Genomic DNA, 17,188 nt, shown 5'->3' with positions numbered 1-17,188 from the left:
GTATGTTTGGTTCTCTACCTGGACTTTATTTTGCTCCATTGGTTTATTTGTCTATTCTTGTGTCAACAATAGCATGCTCTTTTAATTACTGTAGCTATTTAATTCTTAATAGCCAGTAGTATATGAGGTCCAAACTTGTTTTTCCTCATCAAGGTTGCCTTTTGCATTTCTGTATAAATTTTAAAATCAACTTGATAATTTCCAATAAAACGACTGGATTTTGATTAAAACTGCAATAAATCTATAGATCAATTTGGGAAGAAACCATGGTATCTTTCTCTTTTTCTTTAGATCTTGCTTAATTTCCCTTAATAATATTGTGTAGTTTTGCTTAAATCACTTACTAATTCTAATGTATTATTTGTAGATTATTTTGGATTTTCTAGGTACATAATCATATTATATGTGAGTAATGGTAATTTCTACATTTCAATTCTTATGCATTTCATTCCTTTTTCTTGCCTTATTGCAAATGCTAGGCCCTCCAATACAATGTTGAATAGAGGCAGTAAAATGGTGCTATACAATGATGAGCTCCAGCATTTCTTCCTAAACCTCAGTCTCAAGAAAGAACTTTTTAATAGTTCATCATTAAATATAAAGTTTCCTGTAACATTTTATAAATATTTATCAAATTAAGGAAGTTCTATTTCTAGTTTGCCATGATTATTTTAAGTCATGTACAGATGTTGAATTTTATCAAGTATTTTTCTACATCTATGAACATGATTACCTGATTTCTCTTCTCTTTTCTATTAATGTACTGAATAACAGTGGTGATTTTCTACTGTTAAATCAACTCTGCTTTGTTGGGGAAAAAACATGACTTGATCATGATGTATACTTTTTTTGTATATCTTGTTATATATATATTTTGTTTAAAATATCATCATGTGTATTCATGAGAAAAATTTAATTCTTTCTTGTAATAGCCTTGTCAGGTATCAAGGTTTGCAGACCTAATAAAAGCTGAGGAGTATTCTTTTTGTTACTATTCTCTGAGAAAGTTGATCTAAGATTAGTGTTATTTCTTCCTTAAATGTTGGGAAGAATTCATCAGTGAAACCATTTGGACTGGATTTTTCTTCATAGGAAGATTTAAATTATGAATTTACTGTTTTTAATAGATATAGAATTATCTAAATGTTTATATCTTCTTGTGTTTTTCTAGGAATTTATCCATTTTATCTCAGTTGACAAGTTTATTCATAAAAAGTGTTTATAATAACCTATAATTATCTCTTTAATGTCTGTTCTTTTGTTTATACTGGTTATTTGTGCTTTCTCTTTTTTTCCTTTTAATTATTTTTTCCTGGGGTTATCAATTTTATTACTCTTTTCAAGGAAACAAGTTTCGGTTTTGCTGATTATTTTCTTTCCAATGTTTATTTTTTATTTCACTAATTTCTGCCCTTATCTTTATTATTTCCTTCTTCTACTTTCTTTGGATTTAATTTGCTGTTCTTTTGCCAACCTTTTTGATAGATAGTTAACCACTGATTTTTGACCTTTCTTCTTTTATAATAAATGTATTTAAGGCTCTAGCTTTTCTGTTTTCTCTGCTTTAGCAGCATCCCACATTTTTTTTCCTTAGAGAGAAGGGTGAAGAGGAGTGTTTTTATGGTGGAAATGTTCTCAGAGCTCTGCTTCACAAGGCCTCATAGCCCCTAAGGCCCTACTGCAGAGTTCCACCAGTCCTCTCTATTCCTTCCCCAAAATTCTGAGGAGAGGGGGATTCATGAAAATTTGTTTTCTGGATCTAGTTGGTGCAGTCCTTTCCTGGGTTTAAGATATTGCAAGTCAGTAAGGGAAACATTCAGTCAACACATAAGGGGCAAGTGGACATCCCATACATTATTATTCAATTTAAAAAATTTGCAATTTCCAACCTGATTTTTAAAAATTTGACTCATGGATTATTTTGAAGTACAGATAGGACTGATTTTCTGGGTACCTTTAAGTTTCAGACTTAAATCTACTGTGGTCAGAAAATGTTCTCTGGATTATTGGAATTCTTTCAAATTTGTTAAGCCATGCTTTATAGCTCAGCAAATGGTAATTATTCCATTTGCAACTGAAAAGAAAGTATGTTCTTTGGTTTTGAAGTACAGTATCCTATATCTGATGTTTGTTAATCAAGTTCAAATTTTCTATTTCTTGCTGATTTTTTGTTTTGGTCTTCTTTCACTTACTATGAGAGATGTTAAAATCTCTAAATAGAATTGTGAGTTAATCTATTTCTCCTTCTCGTTCTGAGAATTTTCGTTTTATTTTTTGATACTCTTATTAAATACACTCAAAGTTAGAATTATTGCATATTTCAGGGAAATGGACCTTTTGTTATTACAAAATGTTCCTTTTTACATCTAGTAGTGCTTTTTGCCTTAAGGTCTATTCTAGGTTAGTGTTCAGATGCTATATATTTTTCTATCCTTTTACTTTCATAATTTCTGTATTCTTGCAGCAGTCTGACAATTTCTTTGTGTTTTAATTGGAGTAGTCTACTTACATTTTATATGATTACTGATGTCACTTCATTTTTCTCACAATATTCCTTTTTATTGCCTTCTTTGCCTTCTTTTGCATTAATCAATTATGCATTAATTACTGCAGTTTTCCTGTATTAACTTCCTCTTTTTAAGATTTTTCTATTTAAATTTACTGATTCCCTAATTACAATCTCGGCAAGAAAGAAACTATTGAGGACCAGCAGGGGTTGTTGAGAAGCAATTACCTCGCATTTTTTTTTTTTTAACATATCTATCAGCTCACATAGTTAGTGTGTGTGTGTGTGTGTGTGTGTGTGTGTGTTTATATCTACTCTATTAGCGAATTTCAGGTATACAATACATTATTATTAACTGTAGTTACTTTGCTGTACATTAGGTCTCCAGAACTTAATCATCTTGCAACTTTTAGTTGCAAGACCTTTTGATCAATAGCTCCCTTTCCCCCACAGCTACCAGCCTCTGAATAACCACCATTCAATTCTGTTATTATGAATTTACTTTTTTTTTTAAAGAGTCCACATATAGGTGAGCTCATGCAGTATTTGTCTTTCTGTGTCTGGCTTATTTCACTTAGTGTAATGTCCTCCAGGTTCATCCATTTTGTTGCAAATGGCAGGATTTCCTTTGTTTTTAAGGCTGAATAATATTCCCTTGGATTGAACAATATACCACATTCTCTTTATTCATTCATCTGTCAACACTGAGGTTGCTTCCATGTCTTGGCTACTGTGAATAATACTGCAATGAACATGGGAGTGTAGATAGCTCTTCAAGATAGTGACTTTCTTTTGACTATATACCCAGAAGCAGAATTGCTAGATTATATGGTAATTCTATTTTTAACTTTTTGAAGAACCTCCAGATTCATAGTGTTTTCCATGACTGTACCAATTGACATTCCCACCAACTGTGTCCAAGAGTTCTCTTTTCCCTACATTTTTACCATTACTTGTTACCTTTTAATAACAGTCATCTTGTTGCCTTTTTGATAACAGTCATTCTAACAAGTGTGAGGTGATATTTCATTGTGATTTTGATTTGCATTCCCCCAACAATTATGATGTTGAGCATCTTTTCATATGCCTGTTGGCCATTTGTAGATCTTTTCTGGAAAAATATCCATTCAGATCCTTTGCTCATTTTTTAGTTGGGTTATTCTATTTTGTCTTTGTTTTTTGATACTGAGTGGTACCAGTTCCTTATATACTCTGGACATTAATCTCTTAACAATTATATGGTTTGCAAATACAGTCAGCTCCCTGTATCCATGGGTTCTGCATGCACAGATCCAACAGCCCATCAAAATTTGATCAGAGGTTGGTTGAATTCACAGATGAAAACCCCACAGATCTAGAGGGGTGATTGTACTACATCATTTTATATGAGACTTGAGCTTCCACAGGTTTTGGTATTTGGGACACGTCCTGGAACAAATCCCCCACAGATACCAAGGGATGAGATACAACTGTATTTTCTCTCATTCTGAAGGTTGCCTTTTCATTGTGTTGTTTCCTTTGCTGTGCAGAAATGTTTTAGTTTGATGCTTTTGTTGGCTGTGCTTTTGATGGCAAATTCAAAAAATTACTGCCAGTAACGATGTCAAGGAAATTTTCCCCTATGTTTTCTCTTGGGAGTTTCAGATAGTACATTTAAGTCTTTAATCCATTTTGGGTTGCTTTTTGTGTATGGTGTAAAAAAAAAAGGGTCCAATTTCATTCTTCTGCATGTGGCCGTCCAGTTTTCCCAAGACCATTTATTGAAGAGATAGTCCTTTCACCACTGTGTATTCCTGGCACCTTTGTCGAAAATTAGTTGACCATATATGCATAGGTTTATTTTTGGGCCCTCCATTCTGCTGCATTGGTCTATTTGTCTGTTTTTATGCCAGTTCCATACTCTTCTGATTACTATACCTTTGTAATATAATTTGAAATGGGAAATATGATGCCTCCAGCTTTGTTCTTGCTCAAGATTGCTTTAACTATTTGGGGGTCTTTTGTGAGTCTATATGAATTTTAATATTGTTTTCTCTATGTCTGTGAAAAACACCATTGGAACGCTGAAGATGAGTTCAGTGGCAAGGAACTGGGGCATGCAGTGGTGGTGGTCAGGGCTGGCAGTGTGCATGCAACGAGCTTGCAAGGGCTGGAGCTGGCTGCAGGCACACATGTGGTGGCTGTGTTGCCAAGACCAGGGCTCCTGCAGTGGTGCTGGCTGAGGTGGTTCTGAAACCTGTGGGGGGTCTGAGGCAACTGCACTGGCTGTTAGTTTCTTCAGAAGTCAAAGTTCCTTGTATCCTCTGCAGGGTATGCTGCTGGTGTCTGCAATGGTGAACACGGCAGGGTTCTCAGAGGTTAAAGTTGCAGTGAGGGTAGGTGTACGTGGCTACCATGAGGTCTGTTGAGGTCCTCAGCAATGAAGGCTGCTGAGGTCTTCTGCAAATCAGACCACTGGGTACCATGGTTGCTCCTGCCATTAGGCTGATACTGATAGCCCCTGCCCTTTTTCTTTGTTCCTAGCCATCTCCACATATCTCAGCTATGTTGGTCTCCCCAGCCATCTGGGTGGCGTAGAACTGAAGCAGATCCTTTGGTCAGTGACCCAAAAGGCTGTGAAATCTGGTCACTCACCCCTGCTTTCCTTTTTTTTGCTAGGGCAAGTCTCAGGCTGGAGAGTTCCCTCTTGGTGCTGAGCAGTGCCAGCCTGGGCAATGGGATGATGTAGGCAAAATGAAACTATTCTTCTTACCCTTTTTGTGCAGTTATTCTCAGGTTTTTTGCTCCTCTATGTTTCTGAAACTTCTTAAGTGGGCTCCTGAGCTCTCCCAGAGGTATTTTTGTTAAGGATAGCTGTCTAATTGTTTTTTTTGTGGGGGGAATGAGGGGAACAGAGGCTGGGATATCTACTCTGCCATCTTGCTGACATTCCTCTATTAAATTCTTATCTATTATTTCACTATTCTTTTAGTGATTACTCTAGCGATTATAATATGCAGCTTTAACCTATCAAAGTCAAATATAAATTTGTGTTTTTACTACTTAGATTTTTCAAGACCTAAGAATACTCTAATTCCATCATACCACCTTATTTTATATTATTGTTGTTAGGCATTTTATTTCTAAATACATTTTAAATTCTACAAAACAGTTATTTTTTTTTAAATAATAAGTAATATTTAATTTTTCTTAGTTACCATTTCCACTGTTCTTCATCCAGACCTGAATCTACATACTTCCATTTGGAATCATCTTCCTTCCACCTAAAGTATTCCCTAAAGTATTTCTTTAGTGCAGGACTGGTTGTAACAAATTCACTTTTTTTTTTTTTTTTTTTTTTTGTGGTACGTAGGCCTCTCACTGTTGTGGCCTCTCCCATTGCGGAGCACAGGCTCCGGACGCGCAGGCTCAGCGGCCATGGCTCATGGGCCCAGTCGCTCCGCAGCATGTGGGATCCTCCCAGACCGGGGCACGAACCCATGTCCCCTGCATTGGCAGGCGGACTCTCAACCACTGTACCACCAGGGAATCCCACAAATTCACTCTTATTCTTATTTGTCTGAAAAACTCTTTGTCCTTATTTCACCTGCATGTATAAAGATTTTTTTTCATTGTGTATCAAATTCGAGGTTGGCTTTCTTTTGCCTGATTGATTGTTTTTAGAAGACGCAGACAAGGAATTTGATTTCTGTCATTTCTATTAAGAGGCCAGCTGTCAGGCGTATTTTTGCTCCTTTGATGGCAATGTGTCTTTTTCTCTCACGTATTTTAAGGTTTCATCTTTGTCTTTTATTTTCATCAGTTTTAATATTCTTCACTTGGGTTGGTTTTCCTTGTATTGATCCATCTTAAATCCGTGCATTCTCTTCACACTCATTCTTTTTTTAATGCTGTGGGGAAAAACATATTTCTTCTGATCCATCTTTTTTCCCCTTCCTTCACTTCTTAGAATCCATTGTAAATATGTTAAGTCCATTTACTGTGTCCCATATGTTTCTTATGCTTGTTTTTGTATTTTGCATCTTTTTTAATCCACTCTTTACTCTGATCATTTTCTTCTGATGCATCTTTTAGTTTACTAATTCTCTCTTCAGCAGAGTCTAATTTTCTACGAAACCCAATGTCCAATTTGTTAATGTCACCTATTGCTTTTTTAAGATGTAAAATTACTATTTTATATTTTATAAGTTTCACATGCAATAAAAATGTCCTCATTGTTCTCTATTCTCTTGAATCTATTAATCACAGTTATTTTTAACAGAATCTCCTGTGGGTTTACTTGTAGAGTCTGTTTTTATTGGTTTGGTCTTTCAATCCGTTAATTTAATCTCCTTGTGTACCTAATAATTATTTCCTGAATGCCAGACTTCACACATGAAAAACTTGAGATGTAATATAAGGCTCTGGGTAATATTATAGTCTTCAAGAGAGGATTTACTTTTTCTTTTATCAGGCAGTTAAGATAAAGGTGGATCACAATTCAGTTTAGGATTGAGCTAAACTGAAGTTGCATTTGAGTGTTTGGACGCATTGATTTATTTCTAGTTAAGCCTTACTCCTAGAGTGTAGCCTTTCAGAGGACCCAAACAAAAAACCTTTGTGCTTTTAATCAGGGATCTTCCTCTTTAGTGAGTCCTGAACTATTTTTGTCTCCCCAGTTCTGTGAGTTGGCCAGTAGCTTTGTCAGTTACTCAGGCTCATAGCTGCTTACATTGTTGGCTATTAATCTCAGAACAGCAAATTCCTTAAAGGGAAAATCAACTTGGAATATAGGCCTCACTTCTTTGTGTTTCCCTTTCCTTCTCTCTGTGATCCTGGCTGCCTAAGTCTTTGCTGCCATGGTTCCTGTCAGTTAAATAGAGAAAACTTCCTTGGATTTTGTTTGTTTTTTAATTACCTATAATGCATTTCATTATCAGATTGTCACAAACACATGGAATTTTCTGATAATATTAATAATAAAGGTTAGGAAATATTTAACAAGCAAATTTAAGAAAATTTTAGCTGCTCTTCATGAGAAAAAGATGAGTGGGTTTATAAATTAAGTTTGACAGTATATGGCTGCAGTCTTTAAAGATCACTTCAATACTCTTCATCTGTGGTTCTGCGATAGACAACATTCAATGAAATTTTGAATAAAAGCCAACATTTAAGTTGGTTCTCAAGCTTTGGAATAATCAAGAATCATGTGGGAATCATGCAGAATCGTGATTCCTTTCTTCAGAATTTCTACTTATAATTTGGGGAGTGGCCCAGAAATCTCCATGTTAAAGAATAATCCCACAAATTGATTCTAATTCAATTGTTTCACAGATTAGACTTTGAAAAATCCTCATATAAGAGTTTGTAAGTTCTGACAGGTAAAGCTTCAATGAAAAAAAGAGCTTTCATCAGTATTTAGCCCACACCAATCTTCCTAAGGCTGTGTAATTGCTAATGATGTTCATTTCTAACATGGGCAATTAATTTGAAATCTGTACTTTTTACTGGAGTGTGCATTTTTATGGTTTAGGGTTGGTTCAATTACAAGAAAGAGAAAATCCAATTTAGCTGTTGCTTAAATACAAAAGGCCTTATTTCCTTATGCAGTCATTCTGGATCAACTGTCCAGAGCTGGTATTACAATTTTGTGAATCTATCAGAGAACCAGGCTTCTTCCACTCACTCTGAAATTCCTACAGTGTGGTTCCTTATTCTAGATGGCTGCTGGAGCACTAGTCATTATGTTCAAATTTCATTCAACGGAAAGAAGAAAGAAAGAAAGAAGGTGATGCTCTTTTCTTTTGAGGAATACTCATGGGAAGGTGCACGCATCTCTTCTACTTACATCCCATTGGCCATGCTTAGTTACAAGAGACATTGGGAACTTTATTGTTTATTCTGGGTAGCTCAGCTCAAATTTGAAATACATATTTCTTAGAAAAGCAGAGAGAATAGATATTGAATGACAACTAGCAGTGTCTACTAATAATTTTCTTGTTGGAATAAAGATTCCTGTTGAATTCCACAATAACTACTAATCCTGGCCTTGCTCCAGTGTTTTAGCATTTATACTTCATTATGTCCTTAGATTTCTACAATAACTCTGGGAAGTATATGAGGTATTGTGATACCCATAGAGGAACAAGGAGACTCAACTTCAGCACATTCAAGGAGCCAGGTGACTAACCCAGGGTGCATCTGGCATCTTCTAGCACTTGCTCCATTACCCAACAGCCCTTTGTAGGCAGTGGGTATCTGGGTGTGCAAAGAAGAGACTGAGGCTCAGAGTCCTACCCATGGTCTAATGCACAGAAGAAGTCCTCAGTAAATAGGTAGATCCAAACCAGTTTGTCACGAGACAGAAAGGAAAGGCATTCCCAGGACAGGAAGGCAGGTCATTGTGGAGTCAGTGCATATTGACTCTGAGAAACAGTGCTAGCAACTCTCTCTGGTGTTCCTTTGGAGCAAAGAAAATAGTGGATTAGGTATAGCAATAGAGGAATTCCACTCAGGCTGTAACAAGGTTCTTAACACCCCCACCGGGGTGGTTTTAGAGAAGGCCAAATAGGAAGCCAAGATTTGTATCACTGCCAGAGTCCTTCTCCCTTCTCCCCTTCAACACAGGGAGGGAAATGAGCGTCTACTCTTACCTGGAGGCAACAAGGATCCCATCCCCTACTCATAGGGTTGCTATCAGAGGGGGCCTAGTGGTGAGTCAGGACTTTAACCACTGCTCAGGGTTAATGAGCCAATAATTACATTAAATAAAAAAGGTCTAAATACACCAATTAAAAAACAGAGACTGGCAGAATTGATTAAAAAACATGATCTAATCATGTTCCATCTAAAAGAAACTTACTTCAAATACAATGATGAAGGTAGATTGAAAATAAAAGGTAGACTTAAAGTAAAAGGAGGGGAAAAGATACACCATGCAAACATTAACCAAAAGAAAGTAGGAACAGCTACATTAATACCAAATAAAATAGACTCTGGAGCAAAAAAAATGAGCAGGGACAGAGAGGGACATTACAAAGTTCTAAAAGGGTCACTCCACAAAGAAGACAAAGCTATCCTAACTGCATACCCAGCCAACTTATTTTTGACAAAGGTACAAAAACTATTCAATGGAGGAAAGATAGCCTTTTCAACATATGGTGCAATTGGACATAGGCAAAAAATGAAGCTTAACCTAAGCCTCACAGGTTACAGAAAAATGAACTCAAAATGGATCACAGATTTAAATGTAAAACATAAAACTATAAAACTTTTAGAAGAATACACAGGAAAAAATCTTCAGGACTTACAGCTTGGTGAAAAGATCTTAGACATGACACCAAAAGCATGATCCGTAAAAGAAAAAAGTTGATAATAAGGACTTCATCAAAATTTAAAACATTTGCTCTATGAAAGACCCCACAGAGGACGCTGAATAACTCAGCACAGGCCCACAAAAATGGATCAACATGAGGTGTAGACTACTAATGGATGCTGATGGAGCTCAGAATACAATACGGGTAAAGAATGATGTATAATAAAGAGGACCCAGATAAAGCCCAGATTAGGTATCTTTTTTAGCTGCCATGACCAGAAGTTCATCGATTCCTTGGTACAGATTGACGTTAAGAAACAAAAGAATTAAAGAAAGTGAGAAAGGGAACTATACCATTGAATATCATTTCAAGGAGCCAAAGTGACTGTAAGGTTTCAGCGCAGAAAAAAAGAGGCACAAAATTCCATTTGGCTTTTGAAACATAAGCACAGCCATATGCAAACATTTCTGTCCCCAAACCTCTGCCTGTAATGCAGGGTCCAGGAAGGAACTGGGTCCTTAGAGGATGTCTTAGATGAATCCTTTAAATAGAAACCTTTCAGAAATCAACTTCGTTAAAAGCAGTTCAGAAGGTTGTGGGGAGAAAGTAAATATAGTTATAGTTAGCTCTTCTGTAGAAACTCACTCTCCCTTTTCTCTGTAACTATGAGTTGCCATATTTATACATTTGTAATTAAGTTACACTTTAATCTTACACTCACTCACTGTATAAAAGCTATTTAACTAGACCACTTCTTTACACAAAACAAGTGTCCAACAGAATGTATAAATGGATTTGAGGAAGGGATGGGGGGTGCAGCAGAGAAAGGAAGAGATAGATGGTATAGTACAAGAAATAAAAGATTGTGGCAGGACCTATAGTAACTCTAACCTTGAATCTACCCCTCTCTCCCTCCCTCCCTCCCTTCCTTCCTTCTTTTTACCTTCTTTTTGCTTCCTTCCTTCTTTTTACCCCTCCTTTCCTTCCTCAACTAAAAAATCAGTTATTCACAATATAAAGATGATATTGTATATTTCTTATCAAAAGAATGTGAAAACTTTTCCATTCAGTATTACGTACTCTAAAAAAAAACAAAAAACTGACTCCTAGGGTCAAGAATAATAATCATCATTTGCTTAATATTTGTTACACGCCAGGTAAAGTCCTGGGCCCTTTCCTTTAATCATCCTGTAGCACATGCAAGGTCAAAATCATTCTCCCTGTCTTACAGAAAAGGAAATGGCAATTCAGGAAGGCAAAGCAGCCTACCCCAAATGTGAAACCTAGATCGGCCTGGATGCAAAGCCCGTATAAAGGGATCCTGCCTTGAGCATTCTGACAACAAATCTGAACAAACTGGTACCGTTTCACCCATTTTGCAGTAGAAAACTAAGGCTCGAGAAGGTGAAGCAATAAGCTGGAGGTCCCACGCCAGCAAGTGGCAGAACAAGAATGGAAGCCGGGTCTGTCACCTGAGCCTGGCACTCAAACCACTTGAATACCTTACTTCCCTATGTGTAGAGATTATTCTGGAGCTGGATGTTGCCCAAGTGCCTGAGACCTGGCTAATCTGCAAGGAACCAGAGACCATGGCATCTTCCTTGACATACCGGTTTGTTGGTTGGTTGGTCTGCAGGTCCTGGTGTGGGGTCCTAGTGTCTGGCTATGCCCTGGCAATCAGGGGAAAGGGCCACTCGCTTGGCTCAGCTCGGCATGTGGTGCATGACTGTCCCTTTTTCACTATGTTTAGATCGTACACGTTGACCCTTTAATTAACCTGAAAGGCAGTCTGGGTTAGTGGAAAGTACACAGGATTTGGAGTTAGTCAGTCGAAATTAAGAACACTGCTGTGTTTCTTTTTACTCACTGCTGTAGAGCACGGTAGATGCAACCTTAGACTTTAGAGCCAGAATGCCTAGGTTCAAACCTCATTCACAACATACCCCTGTGCCACTTTACCTGTCTGTGGCTCAGTTTCTTCATCTGTCAAAAGGGAATGATGACAATTGTGTGCTTATCTATTGGCTGTGAAAATGTAAGGAAATCATGTGCACAAAACTCTTGGAACAATCCTGGCCCAGGGGGAACGTTTGCACTGATTTCACCTCCAGCCTTCGTATGGCACCTGGAAACTAGTACTGGCCAGTAGGTGTTTCAAAGATGCAGGGATTAGCTGGAGCCTATTTCTTCATCTGCAAAAGGGCAGCTAAGTCTAAGTACCTCCTGCCACTGGCTTTTGAGAACTGCTTCAATTCACAGGTGCAAAAGCACCTGCTACCTTACCCAGCACATAGTGGGCACCCAACGAGCATTATTACTCTGCACTTCATGATTTGAGCCTCAGCTGACTTTTCAGCCAAGTGGGTAGCCTCGGGAAGCCCCCTGGTATTACAACGTAGGTCGCAGTGCTGTGTGTTCCGTGAAATGCTGTGCAGCTGTGAGTAGCTACCACCACCCACCCGTCTCCTTCACCAGTGCCACTCCCCTCCCCGTGGGCATCCTCAGGCTCCAGCCACTCCCCTCTCCCCCGCTCGCTGGAAGCTGCCTCCTCTTCCCCTCTGCTTCCGGGCTTCTCCCATCCCTGCTATTTCCCAGCTGCCCCAGGACCCCACTCCTTCCCCTGGCACATCCTCTCCCTGCACACATCTGCCCCACCCTCCCGGCCCAACCAGCCTTCCTGCTCCTCCCCCCTGCCCACTGGGCTGCTGGCAGGAAGCCCTTCCCTCCTCTCTCCACCCTGTTCCCTTCCGTAACGCCCTGTACACACGGGGATTATTTCTCTTGGCAACAGGTGTCCAGCCGTCAGACTTAGCCAAAGGAGACGGGAGGGGAGATGGAGAAACAGGACCTCAATGGAAAAGGGCCCCCACCAGGAGCTCTAAGAAATGGGGAGGGTGTGCATAGAAGCCGCTGAGCCTGGAAGGGTGCAGGTAAGCAAATCACAGACCTTAATCAGAGGATCTGGACTCCCCCAACCCCCCACTTCTTACCCAGACGAGTACCATCAAGCGCCTCTGAAGCACAAGCAGGATGCCAAGAAGGTGCTGACGGAAGGGAAGGTGCCAGGGTGGAAGTTCACTTGCTCTGAAGACTCGTTTCTAATTACTTTCACTTTTGCACTCACCACCTTCGAAGTCTAACACAGGACTGCCACAAAGATTAAATTAGTTAATACCTGTAAGTACCAGAACAGTGCCGGGCACACAGTAAGCACTATGTATATATTGAGTAATTGTACCATATTATCATCAGCAATGATAAGAATGCATCAAAAGTTCTGGGAATGGAGATCATGGATTTTGGAGTCAGAGACCTGGTCTCAGACTCCACCTTGGATACTTCCTGACTGTGAGACAACTTCTTTGAGCCTCAGCTCCCTAATGTGAGAAATGACAGCAGTGTTGTCTCCCTTGCTGCTATGGACTGAACTGTATCTCCCCAAAATTCATATGTTGAAGCACTAACCTTCAATATGACTATATTTGAAGATGGGGCTTTTAGGAGGTAATTAAAAGTTACATGAGGTCATAAGGGTAAGGCCCTGATCTGATAGGGCTGGTGGCCTCATAAGAAGATGAAGAGAGAGCTCCCACCAAGAGAAGTCCATGTGAGGACACAGCAAGATGGCAGCAGTCTGCAAGCCAGGAACACCTTCACCAGAACCCAACCCTGCCGGCACTCAGATCTCAAACTTCCAGCCTCCAGAACTGTGAGAAAACAAACGTCTGTTGCATAAACCACCCAACCTATGATACTTTGTTACAGCAGCCTGAGCAGACTAATACACTTTGCCTTGCCTTGAATGGCAGCTGAGAGGTATATCCTCTCTCTCTAAGTTGAGAGACAAGAGCAGGTGATGTAACCTTCTACAGTGATATTCCTTCCAGTAACTTAGAGTTTACAAGAGCCTATGGTGGCTTCCGGGGCATCAGCCATCTTTCGCTAGCAGAGGGAGTGAGCAGAGAAAGAAGGTGAGCAGTCAGAGAGGCAGGTAAAATCGGGGAAGCGTTGCCTCAGATTCTGGGAAGACCACCAGCTTTGGAGTCAAATCCAGCCATGCCATTTACCACTTGTGTGACTTTGAGCATATTATTTTATCTCCTTGAGAATCTGCATTTGGGGAGGAATCAAATGAGGGAGTATATATAAGCCTGGAGAAGTAGTCAAGACTCTTCTGTTTCAAAAGGACAGAAACAGACTCAAAGCAGATTAAAACAAAGAAGGGACCACTTTAGAACAAACAACACTCTGAGTTCCCAAAGTGCAGGCTCTCTCTCCACCCCGTCGACTGCCCCTTTCCTCTCAGCTCTAACTTCTTTCCTTTTCCCACCACATTGAGTTCATTCTCCTTCAACCCTTTTCCCACTTCAGCCCTCAGTTGTTGCCTTTGCAGAGTTTATTGGATTTCCTTTCACCTGTTTACTTTTGAAAATGCCTGTTTTCATTCCATTCCCCCCTCCACATACACTTGTTTCCACGGAAAAGACGAACCACAGAAATAAAAGCTTCATAACCCTCTTGACCACTACTTTGACAGGCTCGCGTAGATGTTTTGAATCCTAACCTCCAGATATTTCCGAAGTTTATTCTTCCAGAAAGTCAAGCTACCTACAGTGAATGCATATTTTGAGTCCAAATTCCCGAGGACACCAACGACTAACATTTATACATCATCTTCTTGAGAAGTTTCAGGGAAACAGAATCAGATCCAGGCTAAAATGGCTGATATTCCACTTCGGACCCCAGATTACACTCTGGAAACTCAACCTCTGTCTCCCTATTCACTTTTACTTCCTATTCCATGCCTGACTCCACTCCCAACCCCCAAAACACATTCATGCAAAGAAATTCGGGGTTTACAGCTACACAGAACTATTCTGGGTTCCCAGCCCCAAACACCCCATGCTCTCTCAACCCCTTCCCCAGGGGAAAACTCGGATTCATCCTTCAAGTCCTGGTTCAAGCGCGGGGTCTCCAGGAAAGCTGTCCCTTTTCTCTCGTGTCATGACACTTTGCCTTAACATATCTTACTGTGGCCATCTGTCTGCTTTTCTTTCTGATGTGAATGCTCTAAGGTCAGAAACTATCTTAGTCACCTAGTTCCCCCAGCACATGGCACATAACAGGTGTTCAACGAGTGTGTGAAAAATGAAACAGTGGAACATCTGGGAGGTTATTACACGCGAATGAGCCTCATACCTCAAGACCTGCTGATGCAGCCACCTGATCCCACTAATCTACATAACAAAACTCTTCAACATACAGCAGCTTAAAAACAACAATAACCAAGCACTGTAATACCTCACAGTGTCTGTGTGTTAGGACTTCAGGAGATACTTGGCTGGCAAGCTCTGGCTCAGGGTCTCTCACTTGGTTGCAGTCCGACAGTGATTAAAGCTGGAACAGTGTGGGGCTGGAGCAGCTGGGAACGAAGAGGCTGGAGTGTGGCCGGGTATCTTTCTCCATGTAGTCTCAAGGCCTCTCTGTGTGGTCTCTCTAAGTGGGCCCGTTTGGGCTTCCTCCCAACATGGCAGCTCAGGGCGGTTGACCGCTTATGTGGAGACTGGAGGCTTCAAGATGAATCACTGCTTATGACGTAGACTTGGAAAGTTATGTATTGTCACTCCCGCTGTACTCTATCAGCCAAAACTGTCACCAAAGCCTATCCAGTTTCAAGGTAAAGGGACATAGACCCCACTTTCCAAGAGGAAGGCATCAAAAAGTTTGCAAACGCATTTTAAAACCACACTTAAATGCAACGTGGTTAGAAAAAGGACATCAGTGGAAAAACTGGTGAAACTGAATGAAGTCCAGTTCAGTTACTAGTAATATACCAAAGCTAATTGCTTAGTTTTGACAAATGTAGCGTGGCAATGTGAGACACTAGGGGAAACTGGGTGGTGGGTGTACAAAGATTCTCTGTGCTATCTTTGCAACTTTTCTATAAACGTAAAATTCTTCAAAAATAAAAAGCTGAATTAAACAGGAATGCTACACACCTCCTTCTCCCCACTCTAAAAGCTGACAGCAAGTAGTCTTAAACAAAGAAGCTCACGCGCATGCAGTTACTAAGTGCTGTCAAGCAGGATTCGCCATGCCCTCTCCAATTACACTACACGATGTTCTGTAACCATCCAGTAATATCCATCTCCCTTATTGGATGCTGCGTTCTCTGAAGGACCTTTCCTTACTGTCCTTTTTATCCTCAGTGCCCAGCACAGTGCTAAAGTAATACAGTTGGAAGCAGATGAAAATGCCAGTTTCGTAGCTCAAAAACAGTCGAATGGTGGCAATTAATCCACAAACAAAAATGGAATGAAACGGATTCTCCTTGTTTTATTCCACGCTTTTGCTCAAAGGGAATAACAGAGTCCAACACTCCTAAAGGAAGAACTCTTTCAGAAACAGGAATATTGACCCACAGTTTTCACTGGGAGCTCCTCTAAGACCTTGGAATTCCTTATCCATCAGCTTCTCAAGTCCTCTCTAACTGCTTGTCTCCAGAGCCAACGCCTTTGCTGGGCTGGGAAAGTCTGTCTTGCTCTAGTAGGACAGCAGCCAGAGGCCGAGGGGCCTCCAGATGCAGACACGAACGTGCAGGGTGGGGTCCATGATAGAAGAGTAGCCAGGCCCAGCTGGAAGGCAGCCATGGGCGCTGCTGGAGCAGGAGGCTGCCGGATGTGGGGGAAGGAAGAAGCTCTCTCGTTGGTGAGCCCCACCGCTCTTCCACTGCCCAGGAGGTCAAGCAGATGTCATCAGAGGAATTTTTCCAGACTTGAATGGAAGCTCTAATAAGATTCTAACAGTAGACGGTGGGGAGGTCACAGTTTTGCCACTTTCTTTAGTCCTTTTTCTCTCTTTTAACCTGAACTTAGGAGCACCAGCAGCTGCCCTGGTTTCGTGTTAGGTTGTGCATCCCTCTGCAAGGCCCAGATCAGCAAGAAATGGTCACCGAAAGGACCAAGGCAACTTGCTGAACAGTGCTGTGCGCGCTGCTTGACTTGGTCCTGAGTGGGACTGAGACATGGCTTCAGCCCACCTGAGGGGAGAAGGTAGGGAAGGCTGCTCAGTGGCCGGAAGAGTTCTGCCCCCATCGTGGCTTCCAAGTAGCTGCTGAGCCAGATCCAGAAAATGTGTTGCCTGTTTCTGTGTTTATGAATTATCCTTCCCCGAACAGAACAGCTGGGGCATTTGTTCTTCATTCTTTGACTACGGCTGGGCGTTCCAGCTTCTTGTTCTCCATAGTTTAACACACACAGCAATAAAACAGAGAGCCGTTTTCTGTGGTATTCAGCTAACAATGCAGTATCTGGCAGCCTCTCCTCCTTCGCCAAAGCCATCCTTGGGAAAAGTTCTCATTCAAACACTCTAGGAATTGTTTTTAACC

Source organism: Delphinus delphis, chromosome 11, assembly GCF_949987515.2.
Source record: "Delphinus delphis chromosome 11, mDelDel1.2, whole genome shotgun sequence".
Taxonomy (NCBI): Eukaryota; Metazoa; Chordata; class Mammalia; order Artiodactyla; family Delphinidae; genus Delphinus; species Delphinus delphis.
This window is presented reverse-complemented; position numbering follows the sequence as displayed.